Source organism: Leopardus geoffroyi, chromosome C3, assembly GCF_018350155.1.
Source record: "Leopardus geoffroyi isolate Oge1 chromosome C3, O.geoffroyi_Oge1_pat1.0, whole genome shotgun sequence".
Classification (NCBI taxonomy): domain Eukaryota; kingdom Metazoa; phylum Chordata; class Mammalia; order Carnivora; family Felidae; genus Leopardus; species Leopardus geoffroyi.
Window position 1 is genome coordinate 88,865,708 of NC_059338.1, and position 27,899 is coordinate 88,893,606.

The window sequence follows — 27,899 nt, forward strand, 5'->3', positions numbered from 1 at the left end:
CACTGCCAATCACTGCACCCAATTGGCAGAACTTAAATCACATCTGGAACCCAGCTTTGCAGACTCTGAGCCTGGAAAACACACCCAAGGAGGATGGAAAAGATGTTAGGCAAGCCAATCTCAAGTATCATGCAAACACTTTAATAGAAGAATTTCTCCTTTGCTTCAGCATTTTCTCACTGTTCATGTGAAGGATTGCTTCACGTAAAATAACATGAATGTTTATCAAACGGAAAGAGGGAAATTTTATGAGTGAGTGAAATAAGACATTTTGTTTCTAGTTACCTTTCTTTTAGATTAAAAAAAAAACATTTTTAATGTTTATTGTTGAGAGAGAGAGAGAGAGAGCGGCAGAGACAGAGAGTGAGGGGAGGGAGGGGTAGAGAGAGGGAGACACAGAATCTGAAACAGGCTCCAGGCTCTGAACTGTCAGCACAGAGCCCGACTCAAACTCATGGACCGTGAGATCATGCCCTGAGTCCAAGTCGGGTGCTCAACCGACTGAGCCACCCAGGCACCCCCATCTAGTCACCTTTCTTTTAAAGTTTCAGTGGCGCATAACGGATAAAGACCCTTCAGTCTTGCTAAAAGGGATAGTTTATATTTTCGGAGGAGGAGATAACTGGTGAAGGTAGTGGGGGGAAGGATATCTCACCAATACACTTTAGTTTTTCTTTCTCAAGATGGGTGTGAGAGTCCATATGGCAAATGAAAACAGAATGGGAGCAAGTGGGAAGTGAGCTTATCTAACATTTGGATGTGATGCAGGTTTTTAACTTCAATCAAAAGCGGCACTCTCAAATAATGCTTTTCAGTTTGGTGTTTCTCCTCACATCAGGATATAGTCATTTCCTATACAGGGGAGGAAAAATAACCTTTTCTAGACTCCCTCTTCTGCACATGTTCCTTTCAACACACCATTTATATTTGACTTCATTCTCACCCTCAAAGAGCCATGTGTTTTGATTATGAGTTCTGAATGGCAAGAAAACCTTTTTAATCAGTGACATCCTTTCTGGAGCAAAGTGGAACATTCTTTCTGGCTCTCATTGCACACCCCTCTCCCCCTGATGCCCCAGGGACACCCAGTCTCAGGGAACAGGCAGCTAAAATTGTGAATGTAGAAGAAAGCAGAAGAGATGACACAGGACATGGAAGTGGTTGTCCCAAGAAATGCCCAGACCCTCCAAGCCCTTTCATGAGGCTCAGCACCCAACTCCTTGCTCATCCCTGGAGGTAGGGCTGGCTGGTTGGCAACCAGTACCTGTCTCTCATCAACATGCCTCTTCCTGGTACCACCAAGCTTCACTTTCTCCAGTGTAGCGATATGAGACAAAGCCTCACTTTGGCTTGGGCTCATCTCAAGATTCCTTATGATTTTATTTTATTTTGTTTTTTGAAGTAATTTCTACACCCAACACGGGGCTCTAACTCAGAACCCCAAGATCAAGAGTCATACACTCTACTGACTGAGCCAGCCAGACGCCCCTCCAGAACCCTTATGAATATCTCCTCTACAATATCCCAAACACTTCCTAAAGTTCCTATGTGCAAAACTTAATTGATGGTTTTCCAAACTCATGAACCTCTTCCTTATGCCGTATCCTTGGGGTGACAGAGGGCCCAGTGTAGATCTACTGCATAACCAGAAGCCCAAGAATTCTCGACATCCTCTCTCACTGAGCCCATAGTAACGGTCAGTCCTCACCAAGTCCTGTGGATTTTATCTCTCCAGTTTCTCTCCTATATTTGCATTTTCCTCCACGATCTCAAACAAAACAGCATTCTGAGCTATGCGTATCTTCCACACTGACTTCAGTAGCGGAGTCCTAACTGGTTCACTGCATGCTGTCTACTCACCTCCATCCAAAATCTACCCTTCACCCACTAGCCAGAGCGGCCTTTCCAAGTAGCATAAATCTGACCAATTACATCCTTTGCCTTAAAGCCATCATCAGTGTCTCCCCATTGCTCTTAGGGAAATGGGGAGGATTTGGCTATTGGTAAAACGGAACCAATCACGTGTGATTGGGCTAGCCACCACCCACTATAACCTACAGTCGAGGCTCACGGATCCCATTCTTCATGTCACTGAGCCTCAGTAGCCACAGAGACTTCCTTCAGTTTTTTATGCTTCCTATACTCACCCATAACACAGGGTCTTGACACATTCTGTTTCATATGCCTGGAACCTGCTTTGCTCCCACTTGACTCAATTTTCTTTTACCCTCCCCCGAGGTCAATCCTATTTCCTTAGAGAAGCCACCAGGAAGTCCATTCCTCACTCTGTGTGCTCATGGCACTATGGTTCTCTCCATAAAAGACCTTATCAGAGCTGGACTCTCATGTTTGCTTGTGTGATTATTTAATTACTATTTCTGTCCACTAGACAATTATCCTTCTAAGGGGAAGGACTAGGAGTTCCCTAGTGCTGGCACTGTTTTTGACACATAACAAGAATTCAATAGATTGTTTTGAATGAATGAATGAATGTTAAAACAGAGTCCTGGAAATGTGCAGGGTTAAATTTTATATTTCTCACACCTCCCAGACTATGCCATAACAGCTAGTGCAGATCTAACACTCTCCACAGAAAATAGAGCAGATTCCCATGCTTTTTGTCATCACTCTCCCACTTGTCTGAGAGAATTTAGAAGATGTGCAATGACCGGTCACAAAGAATATGTTATAATAATAGGAGCGAATGGCCCAGCTGTCCTTCGGTGATGTCTGTGCAATGCCAAACATCTGCATGAAAACTTTAAAACTTAGCTCTCCTCATTATAACGTTCTAAGTTTTGAAGTATTGGATACTATGGAGACACTTACTGCCTGGGTTTTGCAAATTACATGAGCACGACATTCTTCGATATTTGTGCAATTTTCTCCTGCCTGAAATGGTTAGTGACCTTTCAGCTACTGACTTTTCATTTGCCTAGTGGTTCTGAGACTATAGGCTTAGTACACATTTTACATGCCAGGTATTGGCCAGGTATGGACGCAACTTCTTTTCTGAGGATGATTTCCTGAGAACTCCACTTTCTTCCAAGAGAAGGCACTAAACAGGCAGGAAACCCAGGTTTTAGCCATAGCAGTACCGATAACTTTTGATTAGCAGGACATCAGACATTATCTAGTCAGACTCCTTTAAGTTACAAGGGAGAAGAGTGAGTTTCAGGGGAGAAACTATTCCCAAGCTCACAGAGCAAGGCCTATTGTTACCACCAAGTCCTTTTTAGCACTAAAATGTTTTCCTCAGCAAATAGTTGGCAGGAAATGTGGCCTTAGCTTCCCACTTACTCTGACTGCCATTCCCCAACAAGCAGACCACTATAGTCCACAAAATATGCTTTCTTTAAAAATTTTTTTATTAATTTTTATTTTAGAGAGAAAGAGTATGCGTGTGGGCTTGTGGGTGGGAAGGGGCAGGGAGAGAGAGAATCACAAGCAGTCTCCACACTCAGCATAGAGCCTGATGCAGGGCTCGATCCCACAACCCTGGGATCACAACTTGAGCCAAATCAAGAGTCGGACGCTCAACCAACTGAGGCACCCAGGCGCCCCAAACTGTGCTTCTGTTATTTTCGGTTCCCAAGGTCTTCTTTTATGAAGAACCACATTTATGAGGGAAAATAAGCTATACCAGGCTTTTGGACTACTTATATTTGTTAAAAAACCAAGTGTCCAATAGGATGTGCCTGTGTAACAGAATCAATCCAACAAGGGCCAAGTTGACCCCTGGCAATTTTTATGACGAATATCTCATTTTTCACCTTCCTCTAGACTCCAGAAAATATGTTTTAATAACATTTGCAAGTTTGGCCACACCAGAGGCCAAGAGAAGCTGCAATTTTGACTCCTTTGGCAAAAAGCTCCCACTAAGACCTAGGGACCTACTTTCACCTCTCTGGAGGCCCCTCTTTCCCTGACTTTAATGTATTGGCCTCCTGTGTACAACAGCTTGAAAACATTACAGATGCAGCCAGCCAGGAAGGTGTCCCAAAGATATGTTCCAGCTTTAGATGACAGTGACAAAGGATCCTGAATGCACCACCTGCAAAACTCCACTTCTTAAGTGGGAATCAAAGTTCAGGCCCTCCCACATTATACTAGTGGGTCCGATTGCAAAATTACAACTTCACAAAGTCCAAGCACAAATGTGGCGACTGTATTAACTGTTCAGTGTGATGCTGTGCTATGAATTCACTTACACAAAGGCCAAAACTCTATCTGCTTGCAGAGTTGCACTTTTATCTATTGGAGTGGTTCTGAACAGAAGTGATTGTAACTCTTGGGGACATCTGGAAAAGCCCATGGATACCTTTGGTTATCACACCTGGGGATAAAGGGGCTACTGGCTCTTAGTGGATGGAGGCCAGGGATGCTGCCAAACATCGTAAAATGCACAGGACTGCCTCCTGCAACAAAGAATTATCTGGCTCAAAATGTCCACACTGCTAGTGTTAAGAAGCCCTGATACAGAATTAACCAGACAATAAGTAGACTATCTGATGGATTTCCCTCCAGTCAGCCGGCCTATGGTACAGTCCTTGTGCAAGAAGTATCAACGTGAATAAGTCTTTTTTTTAAATCTGTTTTCCTCAGTTTCCTCATCTGTAAAATGGGAATAACAATGCATGTACCCCTAGCATATGGAAATTTCTCTAAAGAATGTTATCAATTATAATTATTGATCCAAACTACTTTTTCCTGTTCTACTTTTATTGTTTACTGGCAACAAAAAAAAAAGTATCATTTGACCTCATGTTATGGAAGTTTTAGATATATTATCTCATGATCTCATACCAATTCTTTGAATTAGAGCTTAGAAAAGGAACCCGAGGTACAAAGATACTTACCCGAATTTACAGAATTAATAAGTGGCATAGTCAGGGTTTGAACATGTTTGCATATTAAATCCTAATCTCTTATTCATTCTAACAGCATAGGTAGGCCCCATATGTCTCAGGTTGCCTTCTACCAGAGACAATTTGCATCGGTTTGTGTGTTTGTTTCTCACACTGGTCTGTGAGATGCTGTGTTCTGTCACACGTGCATTCCTGTGCTTTGTGTACCACATTTTGAAGCATCATGCCATCCCGGGAGATAGGCCTGGGCATTCAAAATCCTGGCTATTTCTCTTTTGATCAAAGATAGAAATAACAATTATGTAACTGGATTTACATATTGGAAAGGGTGTCATCATAGCAATGAATGGCTCGTACTGACAGATAAGTAAGACAGACTGAGTTCACATGAGAGGAGGGCTGTCACAGACAAGTGGTACCCATGCCAGCAAGGGTCATGGGTTAAGCACAGTGCCACCAAACCTTGCAGAAGTCGTGTGTGAATGACTATCGCATGCTTCAGCTGCACAATTGTCATTTTATTTCATATTGGAAACAACTGACTTAACTCCAGTGTCTTGTTTTCTTAAAAGACTAATGCTAAACCTACTGCCCCACTGTGAGGAGGAGAAAGAAAAGCCAGAAGCTAGGAGAAAATATTTGCAAATCATATATCTAACAAAGGACTTCTATCCAGGATATTCAAAAAACTTTTAAAACTCTATTTTACATAACCTTGTAAAAACTGTAAAACAATAATAAAAAATAAAACTCTAAGAATAAACAACCCCCCAAAATGGGCAGAAGAGTTGAACAGAAACTTCACCATAGATATTCAAACGGAAATAAGCACCCATAAAGATGTTCACCATCATTAGTTATTAGAGAAATGCACATTAAAATTTTTTTAATGTTTATTATTTCTTTTTGAGAGAGAGAGAGTGCGGGAGAGGGAGACACAGAATCCAAAGCAGGTTCTTATACACTGTTCATGGGAATGTAAAATGGTACAACCACTTTGGAAAAGAGTTTGACAGTTTCTTAAAAACTCAACATATACCTCCCATATGATCCAGCTATTCCATTCCTAAGAATTTACTCAAAAGAAATAAAAGCATATGTCCATACAAACACACTTACATGAATAGACATAACAGTTTATTTTGTTATAACCCAAAGTCGGAACCAATCCAAATGTCCATCAACAAGGGAATGGGAACACAAATTGTGGTATATGTATGCAATTGGAATGCTGTTCAACAATAAAAATGAATGGGCTATTTACATATGCAACAACATGGGTAAATCTCAAAATAATTATGTTAAGAAAGAAGCCAGACCAAAAAAAAAAAAAAAAAAAAAAAAAAAAAAGAGAGAACATACTATATAAGTCTATTTCTATAAAATTCTAGAAAATGCCAACAAATCTGTAGTGACAAAAAGCAGATCAGGGATTCCCGGGGAGAAGAAAGAGGTAGGGATTCTAAAAGGACACAAGGAAATTTTGGGAAGTGATGGATATGTTTCTGATCTTGATTGTGGTGATAAGCTCATGGGTGCATACATTTGTCAAAATTTATCAAACTGTACTTGAAATATGTGGAGTTTAATGTATGCTAATTATACCTCAATAAAGCAGTTAAAAAGAAATCTGTACTTGTCAGCTACTAAATTGTAACTATTATACACACAAACGTTTTTTTTTTTTTTAATTTTTTTTTTCAACGTTTATTTATTTTGGGACAGAGAGAGACAGATCATGAACGGGGGAGGGGCAGAGAGAGAGGGAGACACAGAATCGGAAACAGGCTCCAGGCTCTGAGCCATCAGCCCAGAGCCTGACGCGGGGCTCGAACTCATGCACCGCGAGATCGTGACCTGGCTGAAGTCGGACGCTTAACCGACTGCGCCACCCAGGCGCCCCACACACAAACGTTTTTAATGTAACATATATCAACATGTAGATTGTCCATCTGATATGTAAAATGAATCACTTTTTTTCCCTTCAGTTTTTTAAAAGATGAAACTTTTCTGAGCTAAAATTTTCACAAGAAAAGAGACTTCAATGTCTCTTGCATTATTATTGGCAAACATTGTTGATGCGCATTTGTTGGATTTCACTTGACATCTCGTTGAAATCTGTTTATATCTCAGGACTAACACAAAATTCAGGCATTTCTTATTTATTTTAATCAGATGCAAAAGACTGGAGAACAAGTCATGGCATAGCTTCACGAAGTGGGAACCAACAACATAAAACACACATGTGCATCCATGAGTTAGTGGCTGGTGCCCTCAAAGTGTCTCAATAGCATCACATATTTGCTAAAGTAAAAGATATTAATTCTTCATGAAAAAAATTATCAAACAGCATTGTGAATTAACTGAGACTATTTTTTAAAGTTTATGTATGTATGTATGTACTTAGAGGCAGAGACAGTGAGCGGGGGAGAGGGGCAGAGACAGAGGGAGAGAGAATCACAAGCAGATTCTGTGCTGTCAACACAGAGCCCAGCACTGGGTTTGAACCCACGAACCGCATGATCACGATCTGAACTGAAACCAAGAGTCTGATGCTTAACTGACTGAGTCAACCAGGTGCCCCTGAGACTAGTTTCAACACAGTTAGAATTATCACATCAATATCCAATAGATGGGATAAAAACTCGATTTGCAAAACCTGAAAATATGATCAAGGAAAGAACAGACATAAGAGTTTTCTAATTTTACTAATACCAATAATATATATATTTCCTAATATATATTACTAATACTATTATATTGTTATATTAAATATGATACTAATATATAATACCAATATTAGTATACATTATGAATATCAATAATGATACTACTGATGTGTATTAATAACAAAATAGGTTTATTATATCATATAACTATTTACATTACTATTATATACCTTAATCTATACATTAATTATTAATGTTACTAAATACAAGTATTAATTATCATGTTAACCATATGGTAATGACGATGATTACAGTAATAATAGTTACCCTTCTAGCATTACTAGTTACAACGTTCTATTGTCCCCTTCATCTTATAAATGAGATACCATGGCTCAGAGAGATTATTAACTATTCCCAAGCACACAGTTAGTAAGTAGGTGGTGGCGGTGAGATACAGAACCAAGTAGGTCTGATTCTAGAGTCCACACCTTGATCTTCAATATGGACATAATGTGTCTTTTTGTCATCTCATATGAATTTCAGGACATTTAAATATGCCAAATACTAAGGAAAAATTTTAAAGTAATACAGCATGCTAATGCCAAGTCCTACATTTTTTACCTTAATCAGTGGAGGAAATTGAGTTTCACATTTGCCAGGGAAGGTGATATTGGCTGTTGGACACATAATCTCAGGGGCTGAGCACAATAAATGCTTTGTTTTCACTTACACTATAGGCCAGATCGTGTTGGGTCCAGGGGAACTGCTCTACACAGTCAGTCAGAGATGTGGGATCCCTCCATTAAATGGTTCCTCTCATCTCCTGTGTCTTTAGACTGTCCCCTGTATGCTCTGCATCTGGTTGGTCAATGACTGAAAGAAGAGAGCACAGAGGATCACCTGGGCATTTTTATGGACCTGACCCAGATATGACATTCATCACTCCTTCCCACGGCTTCACCTGACTTCAAGGTAGGTGAGGATTGTGGCTTATGTTTCTAGAAAGAAAATGAAACGGGGCTTGGTGACCCTGTAACAATGTCTCTGCCATGAGTTCCTGTTGTGTTTCCACACAGAATTGATTAAAGGGCAAGCAGCTGATGTCAAGAAGGACTAGAGCAGTGAGTTTCCAAGCGTCATCCAAGAGTTTCCAAGTGGAGAGTCATCCCTGAGGCAAGAGATGGTAATATGTATTTTTAATTAACATCTTGTGTGATTCTCTATGCACACTGAAGATGGAGAACCACTGGCCTGAGAGTTATCAAAACCGTGTCATCAAGAACACGGCTAAGGAATGAAGTTGTCCATGCTAATCATGAACATTAGGCCACCATAAATTATTCCCACCCCAAATGACTGTCGGTTAAGGCAAATGTAGTGCATCTGTCTCTGTTTGGAGTATCTGCTAGGTCACAACTTCAGAGCTCAGAGTAGGATGAGATAAGAGAGTGACTAGAGCCAAAAATTTAAGGAGGCTCTCTGTTAAGTTCATGCAAGTGCAGAATCAGCATATGAAACATTACAAGAACCTTGCAGAAACCAAGAGTGAAAGTCCTCTTAAATTTTGTGGCCTAGATAATACATGTCTATCTTCATATCCACTTGACTCTGCTTCTAATTATTACCTTTAGTTTATGGAATCACTCATTCATGCATGTATCATGTATTAATTTAGCACATATCTATTTGTCTATCTACCTGTCATCTATCTCTATCATTTATCCGTCATCTATTATCTATCTATCTATCTATCATCTACCTATTTATCTATCCACCTATCTATCTATCAATAGCCAATGTGATCTGGAACTGTACACAAGTTTTAAGTTGTATCATATGTGTCTTTTTTATAAGTTCCTGTGGCTATATTTGTAATGTCATTTGAAGAATCTTCTAGGTACCATAAAATCTCTAACGTGGCCAAAGAGTCAGATAAAAACACAAGTAAGATTATACATTAATCAAATAATTATAAAAAGTGCTAAACACTGGGGCACCTGGGTGGCTCAGTCGGTTAAGCGGCCAACTTTGGTTCGGGTCATGATCTCACAGTTCGTGAGTTCGAGCCCCGCGTCAGGCTCTATGCTGACAGCTCAGAGCCTGGAGTCTGCTTCAGATTCTGTGTCTCCCTCACTCTCTGTGCCTCCCCTGCTTGCGCTCTGCCTCTCTCTCTGTCTCTCAAAAATAAACATTAAAAAAAATTTTTTTTAAGGGCGCCTGGGTGGCTCAGTCAGTTAAGTGTCCGACTTCAGCTTAGGTCACGATCTCATGGTCCGTGAGTTCGAGCCCCGTGTCGGGCTCTGGGCTGATGGCTCAGATCCTGGAGCCTGCTTCCGATTCTGTGTCTCCCTCTCTCTCTGACCCTCCCCTGTTCATGCTCTGCCTCTGTCTCAAAAATAAATAAACGTTAAAAAAAAATTTTAAGTGCTAAGTATTTTAATTAACATCCTGTGTGATCCTGTGTAAGTGTTCGATGCCGAGATAGAAATTAAGGGCTGGAATCTAGTTTAGGTAGTGTGGTCATAAAAGACTGTTTTTGAGGAGAAGCTCGAGACATGTAGGTGGAGACCTAAAGCATGAGAAAGTAAGAAAATGGATGAAAAGCATGGACAAGAATGTCCAGAAAGTAAGACATGTGTACTTTCAGGTACAGAGGTGGACATTTGGGCAAGTCTGATGGGCCTAAAGTGGGCCAGGGTGCCTACAACGTGGTGAGCAAAGCTCAGAGTCAACAGTTGTGGTTAGAAAGTTTGGAGGGAGGGGCAGATCATGAAGGACTTTAAAGACCATTGCCAGGTCTTTCAGTTTTATTTCAGATGCAAAGGAAAGTTACAGAAAGGCTTTAAGCCAGAGAGAGGTGTGATGTAATTTATTGTTCAAAGAAGAGCAGTTCTCTTGCCCATCTTCAAGTTAGTGACTCAGCTTCCCTAAACTGGTTCTTAGGAAGTTTTTAAGAACTTTGGTTCTCACACCCACATGACCTTTTCCTTTTTTGGTCACCTCAGTTAGAATATCCTCTGTAGCAGGAGTCCCGCATGAACCAGTCCTGAGATTCTGACATGTCTGTGAGAGGAGTCAGGTTCCCCTGTTGTCTATAGGTTGATTGTCTGGGGGGCAGGGGAAAGCCTAAAAAGATGTGATCTGGGGGTCAACGATTCAGATTAGAGATAGTGAATGAGGTCATTGGGTTTGGAAGAGGTCAGAATGATTCCTGTTCCCTGGCTCACCCCCATGCACAACATAGCCTGTGGGGGTAGCAGGGGCAGTGGGAGCTGAATCAACTGTTTCAAGGAAGCTCACTGTGTAGCACAGAGGCACAACCAATGCTCAACCGCCCCGGGCCTGGATGACAGGATGTACAGCGGGAAGACATAGAAGCAGATCCAAATTTTGTGATGTTGAAATTCGATACAGTCAAGGAGTACCACTTCAAGAAAATTAATGCAAATTATCAGCTCAAAATAAGAAACAGGTGAATATTTATTTATGACAAAAGGAGCCACAGGAAGTTACAATATGTAAAAAGTCAATGAACACTATAAACCTTACCAAAAAATCCACAAAACTGGTATTTTTGTTAACTGTCTGCCACCTCTGTAATTTTCTTCTCCTACATTTCTTGGCTATGTACTCTTTGATCGCTGCCTATTCACAGGATATTTTTGTGGTTTTTATAGTAGAATAGAGAGATAGCTCAGCCTTTGCTCTATTATAACTGATCAAAATTTCCTTTTTATTATCAATAACATGCATAAAACATGCAACTATAGTTATAAACATACCCATCCTTTGTAGTATCTTTTAGAATTATGCCCTTATAAACACAGAATTACAATAAATTACACTGTGTATGCTTTACATGTACCAGACAAAAAGCATATGGAGTATTTATAATTATGTTACATTATCAAGTTTGTTTTTTTTTTTATTTAAAAAAAAAAATTTTTTTTTCAACGTTTATTTATTTTTGGGACAGAGAGAGACAAAGCATGAACGGGGGAGGGGCAGAGAGAGAGGGAGACACAGAATCGGAAACAGGCTCCAGGCTCTGAGCCATCAGCCCATAGCCTGACGCGGGGCTCGAACTCATGGACCGCGAGATCGTGACCTGGCTGAAGTCGGACGCTTAACCGACTGCGCCACCCAGGTGCCCCTATCAAGTTTGTTTTTGACAGAAGAGGGCTTCCATTTTCTCTAGGCTTTGATGAAACCCAAATCCTCTGCCTGCAACTTTACACATTTAAAAAATGGTAGAATTTTCCAGAATTGGCTCCTAGGTCATACATTTCAAACTTGTTTCTTCTTTCCCCCCCAGCCATATAATTCTGGTGCTGCATGCCAGACGACCCATTAATATCACATTAAGTCATCTGGCCATTCCTATCACAATGTTGTGCCAGCACATAGGGCAGCAGAAGTATTTCTAGAAGCCATTTCTATATTGGGTGGTTAGAAATATATTAATTACAACACAGAATTAACTACAAACCACATATATCTGCTCTACTGTACCCAATCTAAAGAGTCCTCCAATTTAACTTTCCCATAGCCAGATTCCCCAATTACCCTTAGCCATTCCAATGCCACTAGACACAGGGCTATGTATGACAGAGGGGTAGAAGAAAGAGACAGCAGCCTTCACCGATTGCAGTTTAAATATATGCTGTGAATATCATAAAATATAGAATCATGGGAACACCTTGCTAGGGCCCCTTACAGTGTCCCAGAGTATATCTGCCTCCAGTTGGGAGGGGAAGGTATTTGCTCCCTCTCTGCATAAAATAGTTGATTTTTCCAGTCCTAAGAAGTCTTAAGCAAAACATCATTTTGGAATCTCCAGAATGTCACAACTTTGGGCGAGTTGGGAAATAGTATTCTTGATACAGTTAGTAACATTTCTCAGAAGTCACAAACAACAAACAGCATGATATACCACCCTAAAGTGATGACTTCATTGGCAGGGCACCTTAGTGTGGACGAGGAGTGTGGGTGGGATGATGGTGGGCGGCTACCAAGGAAAGCATAAGTCATGAGACGATTATATGCAGGGATGAGACTGCCCCTGGGGAGCTTCCCCAGAATTATTGGGGAACGGGCCTTTGTCTTGAACTATGAAATATATGTTATTTCTATTAATATAATATCACTAAGTTTACACGGGAAATTGGGTAGTGCCTACTTCATTTCCAAATCCCAGAGCAAGTCTACACCCTGTACCAAATGGATTTAGATAATGATGAGTGCCAGGATATCTCATGCATAACATCACTGATATGATCTTTGCCCTAACCCAGATTCTATGCTTTGAATCCAACCATCTCCTAGGAGACAACTAGGCACCTGTCCAACATTGGCCAAATGTCAAACTAAGACCACAGAAGATGAGCAGTTGTGGTCTCGTATATGACCCAGTCCTCATTCCCAGACCTCACAACTGCAAGAACTGCTGCCCAACCAGTTTTGTAGGTGTAGCACCCAAGAGCAATTATGTGGCCAAGTGTGTCCCATTTGAATCTCCTGGAAAACAAAATAAGTACAGCCCTTACCCAAAGAACCCTCTCTTTTCTATTCTCTTATCACCCACCAATAAGACTCGGTTCTGGCCCACCCTCTGTTCTTAAAGTGCAATTTATTTCATTCCTTGAAAATGATGCTTCCAAAATTGTATTCCAATCAGATTTGCATGCATTTCCCTATTACTATTTACCAATCTTTCCACGCCAACACCAGCCATTCTGTCACAGATAGCCCCGTTGTCTTTTGCCACTTGCCATTTCTTTGGGCCAATAATCAAATGCCAACTTAAATATACATAGAAAGTACCTCCCCGCTGGCCCCAGGAACAGTAACGGAGAATAAGGAGGAAAATAAGGGTGGAAAAAGAGTCACAGCAAGGATTTTTTTCCCTTTGGACAGAATTTGGACTCATATTTTCTTTCCCACCAGACAGTCTTAGTTCGGCATATAGTATGGGCCCATTGCTTTACCTATTCCATATCATTGATCAACAAGACAACCCTGCTAAATAAGCATTACTATTATACCCATTTCCAATATGCAAAAGCTACTGCTCCGTGACACTAAGAAAAAAAATGACCTACTAGGTTAGCAATCATGGAATTGCAATTCTAACCTAGATTTGCTGCCCCCAGGGCTCCATCCATGCTGCAGCCTCTGGATTTTCCTTCAGAGAGAACTCAGTCCTGTTCAGTGTTAGGATTGTCTGTGTTCTGTGTTGGCCAAGGGCAGGAAAACCATTTTAAAGGAATTTCAACTAAAAGGCAAGTATATAAATAAATAAGGTGCCTGCCTCCTCCTGAGCCATATACTGCCAACTCCAAGCCTCGTTCTTTCCCATTCCTTTAAAGAGGACTTTCAAAAGCAGAAGAGACATGTGACATCATAAGAACTCTCTAAAATACACACTTTCAAGCTGCCATTTGTTTGTGAAGGACTTACTGAGTGCTGTCTGCACTTTAAAAATTCTTCCTTCTTCTAACCACTCTGTGAAATAAAGATGATCCATGATGCAGAGGAAAGAATTGAGGTTTAAAGGTTAAGTGGTTTGTGCAATGTAGCTAGAAAGAGGGTGAAAAAGTAAAGTAATGCCCGTCTGACCCCAGAATGCATTCTCTGAAGTATTACATTACACTTCCTCACATTCGTTGGAGTGATTCACGTGTCCTTCACAGTTACTCATTTTATACCAGCTTAGAAGTCAAGCTTTCCCCTTCTGTGGCCACTTCCAAAGCACTGCCCCATGTAGGGTAGCCAGAGCATGGTCTTTGGAGCCAGAATGCCTGAGTTTAACTCCTAGCGATACCACTTGGTAAATGTGTGAACTTAGGCAACTTAATTAACGTCTCTGTCTCAGTTCCTTCATCTGTAAAATGGATATAGTACCAGTGCATACATGGTAAGCTATCGTGAGGGTTAAATAACTTAAATACGTAAGCAATCCGAACTGTGTATGATGCCTATAAAGTACTCTGTGTGTGTTTGCATAAAAGGATATATGACGCATGGTAAGTACCGTGTCAATATTTGCACAGAAGAATATCCGATACCTAGTAAGATCTGACCTTTCACGTTTGTGTTCACCTCTTCTTGGCATGCCTTACTCCAGCATGGGCCTCAGCAGTGGCTTAGTTTTTGTGTAGTCTGACACTACCTGCTACAGCAAACCACCCGTCTGTCTCTCGTTTTCCGCCCTGGGCTTTCCCTGACACTATGGTGTAATTCCCCTAGCGACACCCACCAGGCATCAGATGTGGAGGTGTGAGTGAATTATCTCCCTGTGTGGCAACCCTTGACCAATGTGGGTGGAATAAGAGGGGATGAGTCAATGCCTACCTCTTCCATCTCTCAGGAGATCATTCAGAGGATCATTTCACAGAGTCCTTGGGGCGTGTGGCGGGTGGGAGCTTTGGAGATGGAAATGAATGGAGTCCCTAGGAATAAGCGATCTGAGCTTCGGAGACTTCGTAGGAGGATATCAGTTTCCATGCCCGCCATGCGAGAGTCCGTTATTCTTGGTGCCAGCTTGTTTCCCACTCCATCGCGTGTAGAACATGGTGCTAAGTAAAGCAGAACAGCAGAGAAATAAAATCCATTAGATCACATATCCCACAGATGGGATCTTGTTTTCCTTGGCCTAATATGACCTAACTAATTTGCCTCCAGTAAGAAATTGATCCTATTCAAGAAATACAGTGTGATGCATGAGAAAGCAACAGACATGAGCTTCAAATTCCTGTCTATGTTTAATTAGTTTTATGACCCTAGGAAAGATACTAAGCCACTTTAAATCCCAACTATCTTATTACAAAATGGGAGATATCACTCAATGATTTCTATAGTCTTTCTTATAAAATTAAAATTCTGGTTTCCAATGCCTTTTGACAGTTACTAACACTTTATGAATTATTTGGAGCACATGATGAAAATAGATTAAAGTCTGTTAAACATCTTATAATCTATCCTACTTGAAACAGATGTGGCATCCCTTTTATTCATGGATTTGCAAATAATTTAATTCAAAAATTTAAAATAAATCTATCATACCTAAAATGTAAAAACAATCTAGCCATTATTCACATGGTGGGCAGGCTATAGTTTGAAAAATACTTTGTATAACAGCATCTCTGTAATTTGATTCTTGCAACATTCTTATAGTATTAATACCATTAATAACTCCCATTTGGGGAAAAAGGAAGTAAATTCAAAGAGGCCATGCAATTTCCTTTCAGTTACATGGTAAGTAGTTAGTAGACATAAAGTTTTCCATTAAGGGTCTACCCTTTCTAAAAACTGATTTTCCACTAGGGCCATACAAAATAAACAAAAACAAACAATGAAGGTGAGAGATAAAAGTCGTTCAACCAGATAAGTGAGGGAAGACAAATATCAATGTGATGGAGACACCTTCTGGAGTCATCCTTTCTTCCTGCCTATATAGTAAAATCTTTGAGGTCATGGGTAAGTGTCTTATGTAATGTTTTGTGTTCTCACTCTGGACTTGCACACAGTAAGTGCTAACTAATTAACCATCATATAAATGAGTGACTGAATGATCAACTGGAACTGAGAAACAGGAACAAATTTATTTCCTGTAGGATTCCTTCCTTTAGTTGCCAGTCCAGGCAAGGCAAAATGTTTCTCTGCTCTAATAATGCCAAGACTATTACAACATGTGTTACAGAATACTGGAATCCTCTCTCTGTGGCTCTGTCTTGATAGCCCATGAGCTGTATGAAAGGATCTGGTGTTTAATCATCTATTTGTCGTATGCCCCTAGAATGTGGTAGATAAAAGAAATATGTGTTGAATCAAAGAATGAGTAAAAGACAGAAAGAATTTGGAAGAAGGAGAACAATATGGCAATTTGGGATTTATTAATATTGTGGTGTTATTTGAAGCTGGAGAGAGTAGTGGGATTAGAAACATAGGAACTAGACTCTTGGAGATATTCACAATTGGTAGGGGGGAAATGGAGGAAAGACGTGTAACAGAAGAGTTACTGAAGATCAACTGGGAGAACCAGAAAAGTGTGAGATCATGCAAATAAAGAAGAAAGTGGCAAATCACGCTCATGGCCATTCCATTACAATGTATTTATAGGGCCTTGTATAAAATTTATATTTAGCATGGATGCTTAGAGAACCACTATAAGTTGTTATTCAGCGTTAGTTTGGGCCACAACCTCAGAAAACCTAAAGCAAGTGAGGCTCTGGAAATATGTAACTTTGAGTCTGGAATTTCTAATCCTTGCTGTGTGGGCCGAAGCAAGTTAGCCTGAATGTGTCTTGATTTTGTTTGTAGGGTGAAAACATCACCATCTCACTCATTGGGTTGTTTTATGCAATCACTAATAAAACATTATGATAAAGCTCTCTGCAAATATGAAGTGCTATTGAAATGTAGAGAAATACACTGGACATCTTTGTATTCCATCAGACACATCCCGGGAGACATTTCCTTCCTTCCAGAACATGTACACTCAATGAAGTGTCCATCTGGCAAGTTAGACTGTGCCAAGAGTGGAAAGGCAAATTATTATAAGGTAAACAGCTGAGTGCTCGTGTGCAAAGGTGGTAAAAGACTTGTAGCCATGCCTGCATAGGGTTAAGAATAGGGATTAAGATGCCCCAGAACGTGCAATGTACTTGATATTTTCCCCGGGGAGAATGAAGGCAGGGAAAATTTCTGGCTACCTGGGCCTCTTTGCCTTCCCTCCAAAAACATTACACTTGGCTAATGGAGCTGTAACTTTGTTTTGATTTCCTGAGTGGTCTTGAGTTACCTAATATCTGGCTTGCTTCCCTAAATGGTTGCTTCTTAGATCTCTCCAGTAAAATCATACTTAAACCATTTTCATTAGGAACCGAGTACTACATGATCATAAAGTACCTCATGAAATGCCTTGATTAGCAGAGATCAAAGGCTGAGATTCATTAGTTTTGCTTTTTTTCCCCTCCTACTTTGCCTTTGCGTTAAACTGCATTAACCTGACTAGCTCGGCTCTCCAGAGTTTGCACAATCTGGAAAAGATAACTTCTGCTGAGAAGTCTGGCTTTTCTTTGAAGCACATGGCTTGCAGGTTTTCTGTGGCCCAAGGCTAGTCAACAAGCTGTCTATTCCGTCTATTCCGTGGAGAGAAACAGCCCCTTCTCAGCAAGTAGCACCACTGTGGTTGTTTCTGCAGTGCTCCGAGGGTTGAGAAAGACTTGGATTAACACCATGGTCAAAGGTTATGAGCCGATGAGCCTGGCTTTCCTCACCAAACTGAGTCATTTCAAACTCACTCAAGAGTCAAACTGTTAACAAAACTGTCCACCATAATGTGGTGGTGGGGGCGGAGGGGTCCTCCTTATTCAGGCACGCCTGAGTTTAAATTCTGGCTCCTTCACCTCTTTGAGCTTCAAGGTTCTCACATGTGAATTTGGGATATCAGTGTGACTTCACAGCCCTGTTGTTAAGACTCAGATGAGATAATGTTTACAAAACACCTACCAGAGCCTAGCACATAGGAAACACTCAGTAAGTGGTGACATATATATAAATGCTAATTCAATGCACCCTTACAATTCTAGAAAAGGAGAAGGGCTAACGGTGACATGCTAACTATTTTCTGGAAAGTGCTTTCAATTGTTCCGCCACAGCAGCCTCCAATTTGCTTTGGGGTTAATATTCCAGTAAGGAATGGAAGATGTTTCCTTGGATTAGCTATTTGGAGCCAGGCAAACCTCAAACATTCCCACAAGCACATGGAAGAGGATGTCTACTCTTGGTCTCAGAGCAAGAGACACAGTGGATAATCGGGCTTTCTGCATTGTGAGGTTGAGTGACATGAAATAGAGACAAGGTAAACTTTTGTCTTTTTTTTTATACTTATAATTAGACTTTTTTCTAGTATGAAACCTCAGGTAAAATCTGGCCATTTTCCAAATGGAGAAAGCAGACTCTCTTCTTGGAATTTTGGTTGACGTCTCATCTGACAACGCCAGTTTGATTTTCTCCATCTCTGTAGTCTTCTTGAATTTTTTCTGCATTATCATAGTAGTGTAATTTATAAGAGCAGCTATAATTTTTATATTACCAACAATTATCACTAGCAATTAGCAATACTCACTGAGTGTTTATACCGTGCCAGGCCCTATAAAAAGAAAGGCATCTATTTAGACTTTAGCGTAACTCAAGTAATAAAAACTAACACTGAAGTGCTCCCTCTGGTTCCATCAGCCTCCGGGTTTTAGCACGTGTAATGTTTGCATCACCCCTAAGAATTAGGTATGATCCTCATTCCCATATTCCAGATGAAGAAATTAAACTCAGGGAGTGAAAAACCTCCCCCAAGGTGTCACAGCTATTCAATAGCAACACTGGGTTCCAACTCGTGTCTCTCTGAATCCAGAATTCAAGTTATTTATTACCTGCTTTACTATCCCCTCTCACGTTTTCTTTCATAATCCCCCAATTTTTCATTCCAAAAACTGCCATGCTAAGGGCCGGAATGGGATGAGGGGGTACATAAAACAAATTATTAGCCTGAGCTCCCCTCCTAAAAAAAAAAAAAAAAAAAAAAAAAAGGTTCATTTCTCAGGAGAGACATGTTAGTTCCTATACCCCATGCTTTGTCTCTATTCCACCCCCACCTTACATTAGATTTTGATTCAAAATTCACTGCTGTCTGTGATTTGCTTGATCTCAGTAGTGCTTAATACCCCGTATCTGAGGGGGTCAATTTTATTTCACTGGTTGTCTGGATAAACTCGTCTGTACTGCCTTCACCTCCACGTCCCGCTGCATCGAAGGTGCTTGTAGAGAAGCCAAATAGGAATCTTACCCTCACTCCTCCAATTTCCTCTTCCTCAGAGACATATCCAGTGGGGCATAACTGAACAGACACACTTTGTGGGATACACCCTATGGGAGACTACAAAGGAGAGAACAAAGCTCACAAAAGTTAATCAATCCTTTTACTCCTGGATTACAAAGCTTCCCCTATAAAGATGTGGTCTGAGCGTGGCTTTCATTTATAAAGTGTAAAGACTGTATATTTTAAACATAATTACAAAACGCTGAAGATTTCAATTATTAAGGATCATAGAATACTTTGTGAGCCGATTTTTATATTATATCATAGATAATAGTTGTATTGATTAATATGACCAATAGCCTTTGCAATTTTGAGGACAGGAAGAGATTTATTTACCTTTGAAAACTCAGGTTAGGGGGGTGCCTGGGTGGCTCAGTTGGTTAAGCGTCTGACCTCGGCTCCAGTCATGATCTCATGGTTGGTTAGTTCAAGCCCCGTGTCAGGCTCTGTGCTGACAGCTCGGAGCCTGGAGCTGCTTCGGATTCTGTGACTCCCTCTCTCTCTCTCTGCTCCGCTCCTGCTTGTGCTCAATCTCTCTCTCTCTCTCAAAAAAAAAAAAAAAAAAAAAAAAAAAAAACATTAAAAATTAAAAAAAAAAAGAAAATTCAGGTTATGTGGTATAGTGTCTAGCACATGGAGGCCAGTAAAATATTTGTTGATTCACTGGCTGAATGAGTACGCGAGTGAAGTTCATCAATGCATAACTTGGCCATCTTAAGAATTATGTGTCGATTCAACCGGGCCATGAAGTGCCCAGATATTTAAACATTATTTTGCATATTTGAGTCAGTTTTACTCCCCAAATGCCTGGGCCTCATCCAATTCACTGAAGGCCTGAATAGAAGAAAAAAGGCTGAGTAAGAATTTTCTTTTTCTGCTTGACCATGTTCAAGCTGTAGACATGGTTCTTCTGTAATTCAAGTAATAAAAGCTAACACTCAGACTCACATTCAGACTAAAATATCAGCATTGGCTCTCTTGGTTCTCAGACTTTTGAAATGATACTAACATAAACTAACAGCTCACCTGGATCTAGACTTCGCGGTCTCCATAATCACATGAGCAGTCCTTAGTAATAAATTTTTCTGTCTCTCTCTGTCTCTCTGTCTCTTTCTCCCTCTCTCTCTATACACACACACACACACATATATGCACACACAGATACAGTTGACCTTTGAATAACATGGGTTTTAACTTCACAGATCCACTTACATGTAGATTTTTAAAAAGAGATTGAAAGCAAAAGCCACAAGGCATTTATTTATAACTGCCCACCCAAGTTTCCACAGGATTGAATCAAAGCCAACTGGCCCAGAGATCTCACCTGCTGTCTTCTGAGTGCCCATGGAAGCCAGCGCTGAAGCTTTCACCAGCCTCCAGGGCTAGGACTGGGCAGGGCTGTGGACTGCCCTGTGCGCAGGATGGAGTGGTTTGGTGAGCAATCCTAACTGAAACACTCCAAGTTCTCAGGTCTCCAAGGTTTCTGGTCTTGGGCCATTCCTGGGCTGGAAAGCACCCTTCCCCCCGAGTGGCACCCTAGCCAGCATCCTCCAGAGGCCAGGCACTCCTGTGTGTTGGCACCTGCTGTTGGCCACTGGCTGGGTACACCTCAGGCATAAGGTGCAGCTGTACTCTGCCTCCTGTGGGCCTGTCCTGGGCCTCCTGCTGCAGATCCTGTCCTGGTGGCTGCAGGTCACCAGGCTGCAGAACATTGTGGTCCTGGGGCCAGCTGCTTCCACCGTCCCTGTCCTGCTGGGCCATCTAAGGCAGGTTTTTCTCCCCCAAATCAATACACACACGCTATTGTAAATGTATTTTCTCTTCTTTGTGCTTTTCTTAATAACATTTCTTTTCTCTAGCTTGCTTTATTGTAAGAATACAGTAAAATGCATATGACATACAAAATACGTGTGAATCCACTGTTTATGCTATTGGCAAGGCTTCCAGTCAACGGTAAGTGAGTTCTTAGTAGTTAAGTTTTTAAGGGGTCAAAAGTTATACACAGATTTTTGACTGTAGGAGAGTGTTGGTGTCCCTAACCTCTGCATTGTTCAAGGGCCACCTATATACAGTAAAGTATAGTTAACTATCATCACTGTGCTGTACATTAGATTTCCAGAACATATTCATCTTATATAACTGAAATTTTATACTCTTTGACCAACATCTCATTTCCTCTTCCTCATAGCCCCTGTCGACCACCATTCTATGAGTCTGACTGTCTGAGATTTTTCATGTAAGTGGTATCATGTAGCATTTGTCTTTTTGTGTCTGGCTTTATTTCACTTAGCATATGACCTCCATGTTCATCCACGTGGTTGCAAATGGCAGGATTTTCATTTGGTCCACAAATCCCACTGCTAGATATATATCCAAAGGAACTGAAATCAGGATCTTGAGAGATGTCTTCTCTCCCATGTTCACTGTAGCACTGTTCACACTTGCCAAGACATGGAATCAACTCAATGTCCATTTATGAAAGAATGCATTGAAGAAGGTGATATATACATTAGATGGAATATTACTCAGTATTGAAACAAGTTTCCTTTCTAAATGAAATTTATTTTTTCACTTTGTTGTTTAACATTTGAATAAGGTAACGATGTAAGTTGTTAAACACAGTATCTGACATTTAGTAAACACTGAGAATGAATTAGACTTCATTGTAATGCTAGTAGGGATTGTCTTTGGAACTGTTCCCAGCTTTTCCTCGAACATGCTTGTACCAGTTTGGAGAGGGGCAGTCATGGAACTTGTGTTGTGTCAGGGCAGAGCTCAGAAACTAATCCTGGAAAGCTGCATATGAACATATCTAACATAAATATATATAAGAAACCATGGTGGATGTTCAAAAGGTAGTGTATCAAAGTGGTTAAGCTTCAGCTCTAGAGTCAGATCATCTAGATCCATGTTTTAATGGGTGTGTAATTTTTTACAAATTGCTTCATGTTTCTATGTCTCATTTTCCTCACCCACGAATACAAATAATCTTAGTATCTACTTCATAGGGTTGTTTTAACCAGTAAGAGTTAATATAGGTTCGATTCTTTGAGCTTTTCTGGCACATAGGAAGAACTGAATTAGTGTTTGTGATTGTTATAATGAATACCTTTTAGAAAGGAAGAAGTTAAGGCTTAGAAAAGTCAAGCAACTCACTCAAGGTGACACAGCCAGGGAGTAGAAGAATTGAGTCTTGAACCTAATTCCGTCTAATTCCAAAGCCTGTATTCTTTTCCATTATTTTAGTGTTTCTCAAATTTGAGTGATGGATAGACTCCTTTTAAAAGAAACAGAAGTTCTGTTTAATATCAATGTTGATTTGTAGTATTTTTGTTATAACGCTGCTAAAATATATGCAACACTAACCTAGATGTAGCTTCTTATGCCTATAAGTCATCTAAGCTATAAAATTTAAACACATTTACTAAGTAAATGCAAACAAAAGTTGCAACCCAGTAAAATTCAATTTGGTAACATTTATTTCATGTGATGGATGTTGTTGTTTTCTTGAAAGTGAAACCACTCACAAAGGAACATGGTACTCACTGTTAAGATTCAAGTTCTTTTGCGGTCATCACGCCCATACATCTGTGTGCTCTGAGATCAGTCATTTTTTCCACCACTCTTCTCTGTTCCAACTACTGTGAAACCATAACATGATGTCATTTGGCCTCCACTTGGCAGAAATGCAACATTTACATAGTAATTCTGCCTCCATTTCTTTTTCACTTTAGCCCAAGATGAAGTGGAACTATTTGGGTGCAACAAATTCAAAACAAAAACACTATCGAATATGGGACAATTATTGGTTGTGAGGTTGCCATCAGATGGTCAAAAATATGCCTATGTACATATTTTTAAATTGCCATTGACATGAAATTCCCCAATTAAAAATTCTCATGGACCCTTGGGAATACGCTCAAGGATCCCCAGAGAACAAAAGATCTTAGTTTAGGAAGTTCTGAGCTGCTCTCTGTCTCCTCTCTCCTGTCTAGAAGGAGAATTCATTTATGCCATAAATAATTTAGGATAATGTTTGAGTCATGCTAATGTAGAGCTGACTGGAAGGAGGTAAGAAGCAATAGTTTCAAGTTTGCCTACAATGGAAAGTGACAAAGCTATTTTTTCTGAATATGCAGAATCGGCAATGTTGGGAAGGGATGATTTTTATTTATGACTTGCTTTGGCGGCTGAGAAAAAAGGAGTCACAGTCATGGATGACTATTATTTTACTCTTTTTAAAGGGACGATCAATGACTAATGCTTATCTGGCATGTTATCATTTACAAAGGGCTTTCTCCAGCTTGATATCTCCCACCTTCAACCACACCCAGATGAAAAAATTTCTCAACGCAAGCATCATGAATTAGGGAGCTGATATTTAAACCAGGTGTCCTAACTTCAAACCTCCCTACTTTCTGCAATACCACGCCACTCTACATGCATTCTCTCCTGGACACAAATGGGAGAGAAGGCATCATATATTGTACATTATTCCTGAATTTATCTCTCCAGAGGCAAGCGGCCTGAACTTTCACAAAAGTCATAACAAAATGTTAACAGCATGGGACTCTGGGCTTATGTTCCATCTTTATCACTTACCAGCTCTGTGACGTTGGAAAAGTTACGTAAACCCTCCAAGTTGCAGTAGCCTCATCTGAAAAATAAGAAGGCATACCCTTTTCATGGGGTTATTTGAAAGATTAACCATGAAAATATATATTAAGAGGTTGGCACAATACCTGTGTGTGGCACTAATAATATATGATGTACAGTGCTTACTCTTTGCCAGACAGTCTTTAAATGCTTTACATATTAGCTCAATTAATCCTCATATAACAACACTTTGAGTTAGATATTATTTTCTTCCTATTTGGCAGATGGGGAAACTAAAGGACAGAGAGATTAAGTGAGTTGTCTAAGGTCACACATTTGGAAACTTTTGGAGGTGAAAGTCTTAACCCGGACCTACGGGCCCCAAATCCGTGTTCCAGGGTCCATATGCTTATTGGCAGGCTCTCCACTACCTCGCCATGTTTGCTAGCTCTTAGTATTGTAACTAGAGAAAGGGATTCTCTTTATTTAGTCTCCCATCCTGCCGTCTATCTCAATCTCCATGGCCACTTTTCAGATCTCTTTAAGCTCCTTCCTGAAATACTGCAACATCACTCAAATCTTTTACACAATTATAGTCTTAGCTCCATCTAATCAGTTTTCCACATTGTAGGCAGCACCATGTTTAGTATAACCATTTCTCCTCCTCATTACAACCTCTCTAAGGTTAATCATTACCCTCAAAATATTGTCATGATAGGAGCCCTGTTTTCCTTTCCAATCTCATCCCCTTCCACCTCCTCCCATTTGACATTCTAGGAATCCAGACTATTTGTAGTTTCCTGAATATGCCATTCACTCTTATCATACTCAGAAGCATTTTTCCTATGAATCTGACCACGTTTCTACGAATGGCTAAATTCTTCACATCCTTTAAAACTCATTTTAAGCATCTCTCTTTTACAAGAAGTCTTTCCTGATATCCTTACTTTATTCCTGAATTCTAGATGTGATTATATTCACATTTACAAAGCAGGAATGTATTCTAATTCTCAAAAAAGGCACCCCCAAATACTATCAATTGCTATGCAGAACTATGACATCATAGAGGGTTTTATATCAGAGTCACTTTGAGAAAATACTAAATAGCAACTGAGCTAAATATTATCACCAGATTTCCTGCTGAAACAATAGCAGTGTTGAGTGAATCCAGCCTTGGTTGTGTTCATGTAGCAAGAAATCTTTGTATACCACTTTGTGATCATCAAAGCTCAGAAGATGTTTTCCCAAGATCTTCCCACCTTTTATTTATTCCTCCCACCCCTCATTCCCTTGTTATTAAGTTCATGTTTGTCAAGAAAAAAAAAACTGGCTTTTTTATATCTGATTTGTTTGCACTTGACTCATCAAAAATGTTTGTAAAGAGCCTTGATGTCCAAGAAGACTCTGGAGCCTCTTGGTAGGTCTTTAAGACGTTTTCCCCCCCAAGAACTGAGAGACTGTTTCTGGGCAAATCAAGTAAATGGGAACTTCAAATAACTTAAGACTGTTGAAGGGATCAAAATATATGCATGAACATGCTGGCATGTGCTCTCATGTTCTTAAGTTATATATCCATGCACAAAGTTTTTGATTTCTCTCTGAATTTCAGGAAACAGGTTGTGGCACAGCTTGACCCAAGGAACCCTTCTTAAACTATTACACAGTTCCCTAGGTCCTAATGGGATTCCTTCGTCCTTGATGTCACTAACACTCTGAAATCAGAAGGTACCATTTCCCAGAGAACAATTAATCTCAGAATTTCTTTCAGAATAGCCTTTGGCTTACTGCCACCTAAGGTAGAGCAGGGTCCTCCCCGCCAATTCACCTGGATTCTTGCTTCCTGGCTATGCCAGGTAGTCTGGCCCAGCTTGTGGAAGAGCGAGCAAGCAAGCCTCAGAAAAGATAATGCAATCCATGTGTCCCAGCATAAATGTCTCTGTTTTTACCACATGGCCGTAAGTCATTTACTCAAAGGTTCCAAATTATATTTTAAAAGTTCAACAAATAGTTCATTGTACGAGAGACTTGGGCACTTAATTAGAAACTGCAATACTTTGCTCATTGTATGTAATATTAAATGGCCCTTTTCTTCCATTATCCAAACGTTGTGGGTAATTTATCATGTAAGATGTCTTGTGCAGTACACTATGAAAGTATTGCAGCTACATACAAGTTACACAATTATGGCCTCGTCTGAGAAAAGGGTTTTCGAGAACACTTCCTTAATAGTTCTTCTTGGTCGCTTACTCTAATCCTTACCAAACCACAGGATGTCCTAACTTTTAAACTTACCACAACAGCAACAAAGCCCCCATCTAGTTACTAAACACTCTGGGAGGCTTCCTTTTTGGAATTCAGTTTCAGTTCTCTGCCTTTGCAAGTCACTAGAGGAAAATCATCGTATTGTTTCAAAGCCAGAGAACAGAAACTGAATTCAGGCACCTCCTTGGATGTATTGACACCATGGCATCCTGATTTATCATTCCTAAACCTATTACCCTCTTGCACCACTCAGTAACCCTCGGAGAAAGGAAGATACAGCCACATATTCCCTGCCTTTACATATCTGAATGAGAACTAGAAACTTACCTAATGCCAAACAGCTGGATATGTGAATACATCCTGATGCTTCCCTTTTTTATTCCATTTTCAGCCAGATGTTTGGCATCACAGAGACAACACCTAATGTTTCTAAAAAGAGTTTCAAAAATATTATGACTCTTCAGATTGGGGAGATGGGAAAACAGAGAACGAGTAAGATATAATTGAAATCTATACAATCATGAAGGATTTGAGTAAGTTGGCTCTAACTCATTCACGAGATCTCAGAATACTAGAAACATCCTTTGAAATTTGAGAGACTTTAAGCAACAAACAAAAGGACAAATGAGTTGAGAATAAACATATGGAACTCGTTACCCCAGAGGTAAGGAACGAAGATACACATACTAATTCAAAAATATTTATATATGTTCACAGACAATCAACAGAGTTATTAAAGGCAACAAAAATATTTGGGTACATTGCAAAATTTTGAACATTGGTGCCATGGAGGATAATTCTGACTTTTAGTGCACATTCCTTGGAGTAACTGTTTGTATCCATATGCTAGGTTGGTTGAAATCCAGTTTGGCAATTGTTATTTGCATGGTAGCTGCTTATAATTACTTGTTGAATGAATATTAATAGGTATAATGCTTTCAAGTACTTAAACTCTTACATATGCATTCTCATTTTATCCTTATTATAATGCTTTCATAGTGAAAAGGAGGAAAATTCCCAAGAGAATTTAGATGGAGGTAGCATGGGGAGAGAATGATTATGGCAGAGTAATAACAATTTTGAGCTCTGGAGTCAGAACTTTCGAGAACCCTGGCTCTACAAATCACAGTCTTTATCACTTTAGACAAGATACTTAAACTCTCCAAACCTTAATTTCCTTGTGGGTAAAAATGAAATAATGAAAAGTCTACCTCATAGGGTTTCTGTGAGAATTAATGAGATATCTCATATAAAGCATACTGCCCAGTGCCTCGCACATAGTAAATACTCAATAAATACAAGCTATTTTAGAGATAAGATCATTTATTTGCAAAGATATTAAGTAGCCTCATTATCCCACAAAACATGGCTTGTTAATTGTAATACTAAAAATCAAACAGAATTCTTTGGAATCTGAACACTCTGTTATTTCCATGTGCCTGGCATAAGCTATTGGGCCAAAGACAAACGGCTGGATTGGGTTGTCTAAGAAGAAAGAACGCTGGCATTGATTTTGAAGGAGCCTCCCCATATGATGACAAATATGAACTCTATAACTCATTAAGTAGTATATATTTTACATGGGCTTCTGTTTGCTTTATGATAAAAAATATCCAGTTTATTTAT

At 40.0% G+C, this 27,899-nt stretch overlaps 2 long non-coding RNA genes across 2 annotated transcripts; both read right to left on the minus strand.

Moving 5' to 3' along the window:
- Window positions 1–14,896: 14,896 nt before the first annotated feature.
- LOC123586775 lies at window positions 14,897–19,463 on the minus strand. Its single transcript, XR_006706945.1, has 3 exons — window positions 19,383–19,463; window positions 18,669–18,692; window positions 14,897–15,114 (listed from the first exon to the last, which is right to left on the minus strand). It is a non-coding gene; the product is annotated as an uncharacterized LOC123586775 (long non-coding RNA).
- Window positions 19,464–22,969: 3,506 nt separating this feature from the next.
- LOC123586776 lies at window positions 22,970–26,908 on the minus strand. Its single transcript, XR_006706946.1, has 3 exons — window positions 26,601–26,908; window positions 24,018–24,072; window positions 22,970–23,056 (listed from the first exon to the last, which is right to left on the minus strand). It is a non-coding gene; the product is annotated as an uncharacterized LOC123586776 (long non-coding RNA).
- Between the last annotated feature and the right edge of the window lie 991 nt (window positions 26,909–27,899).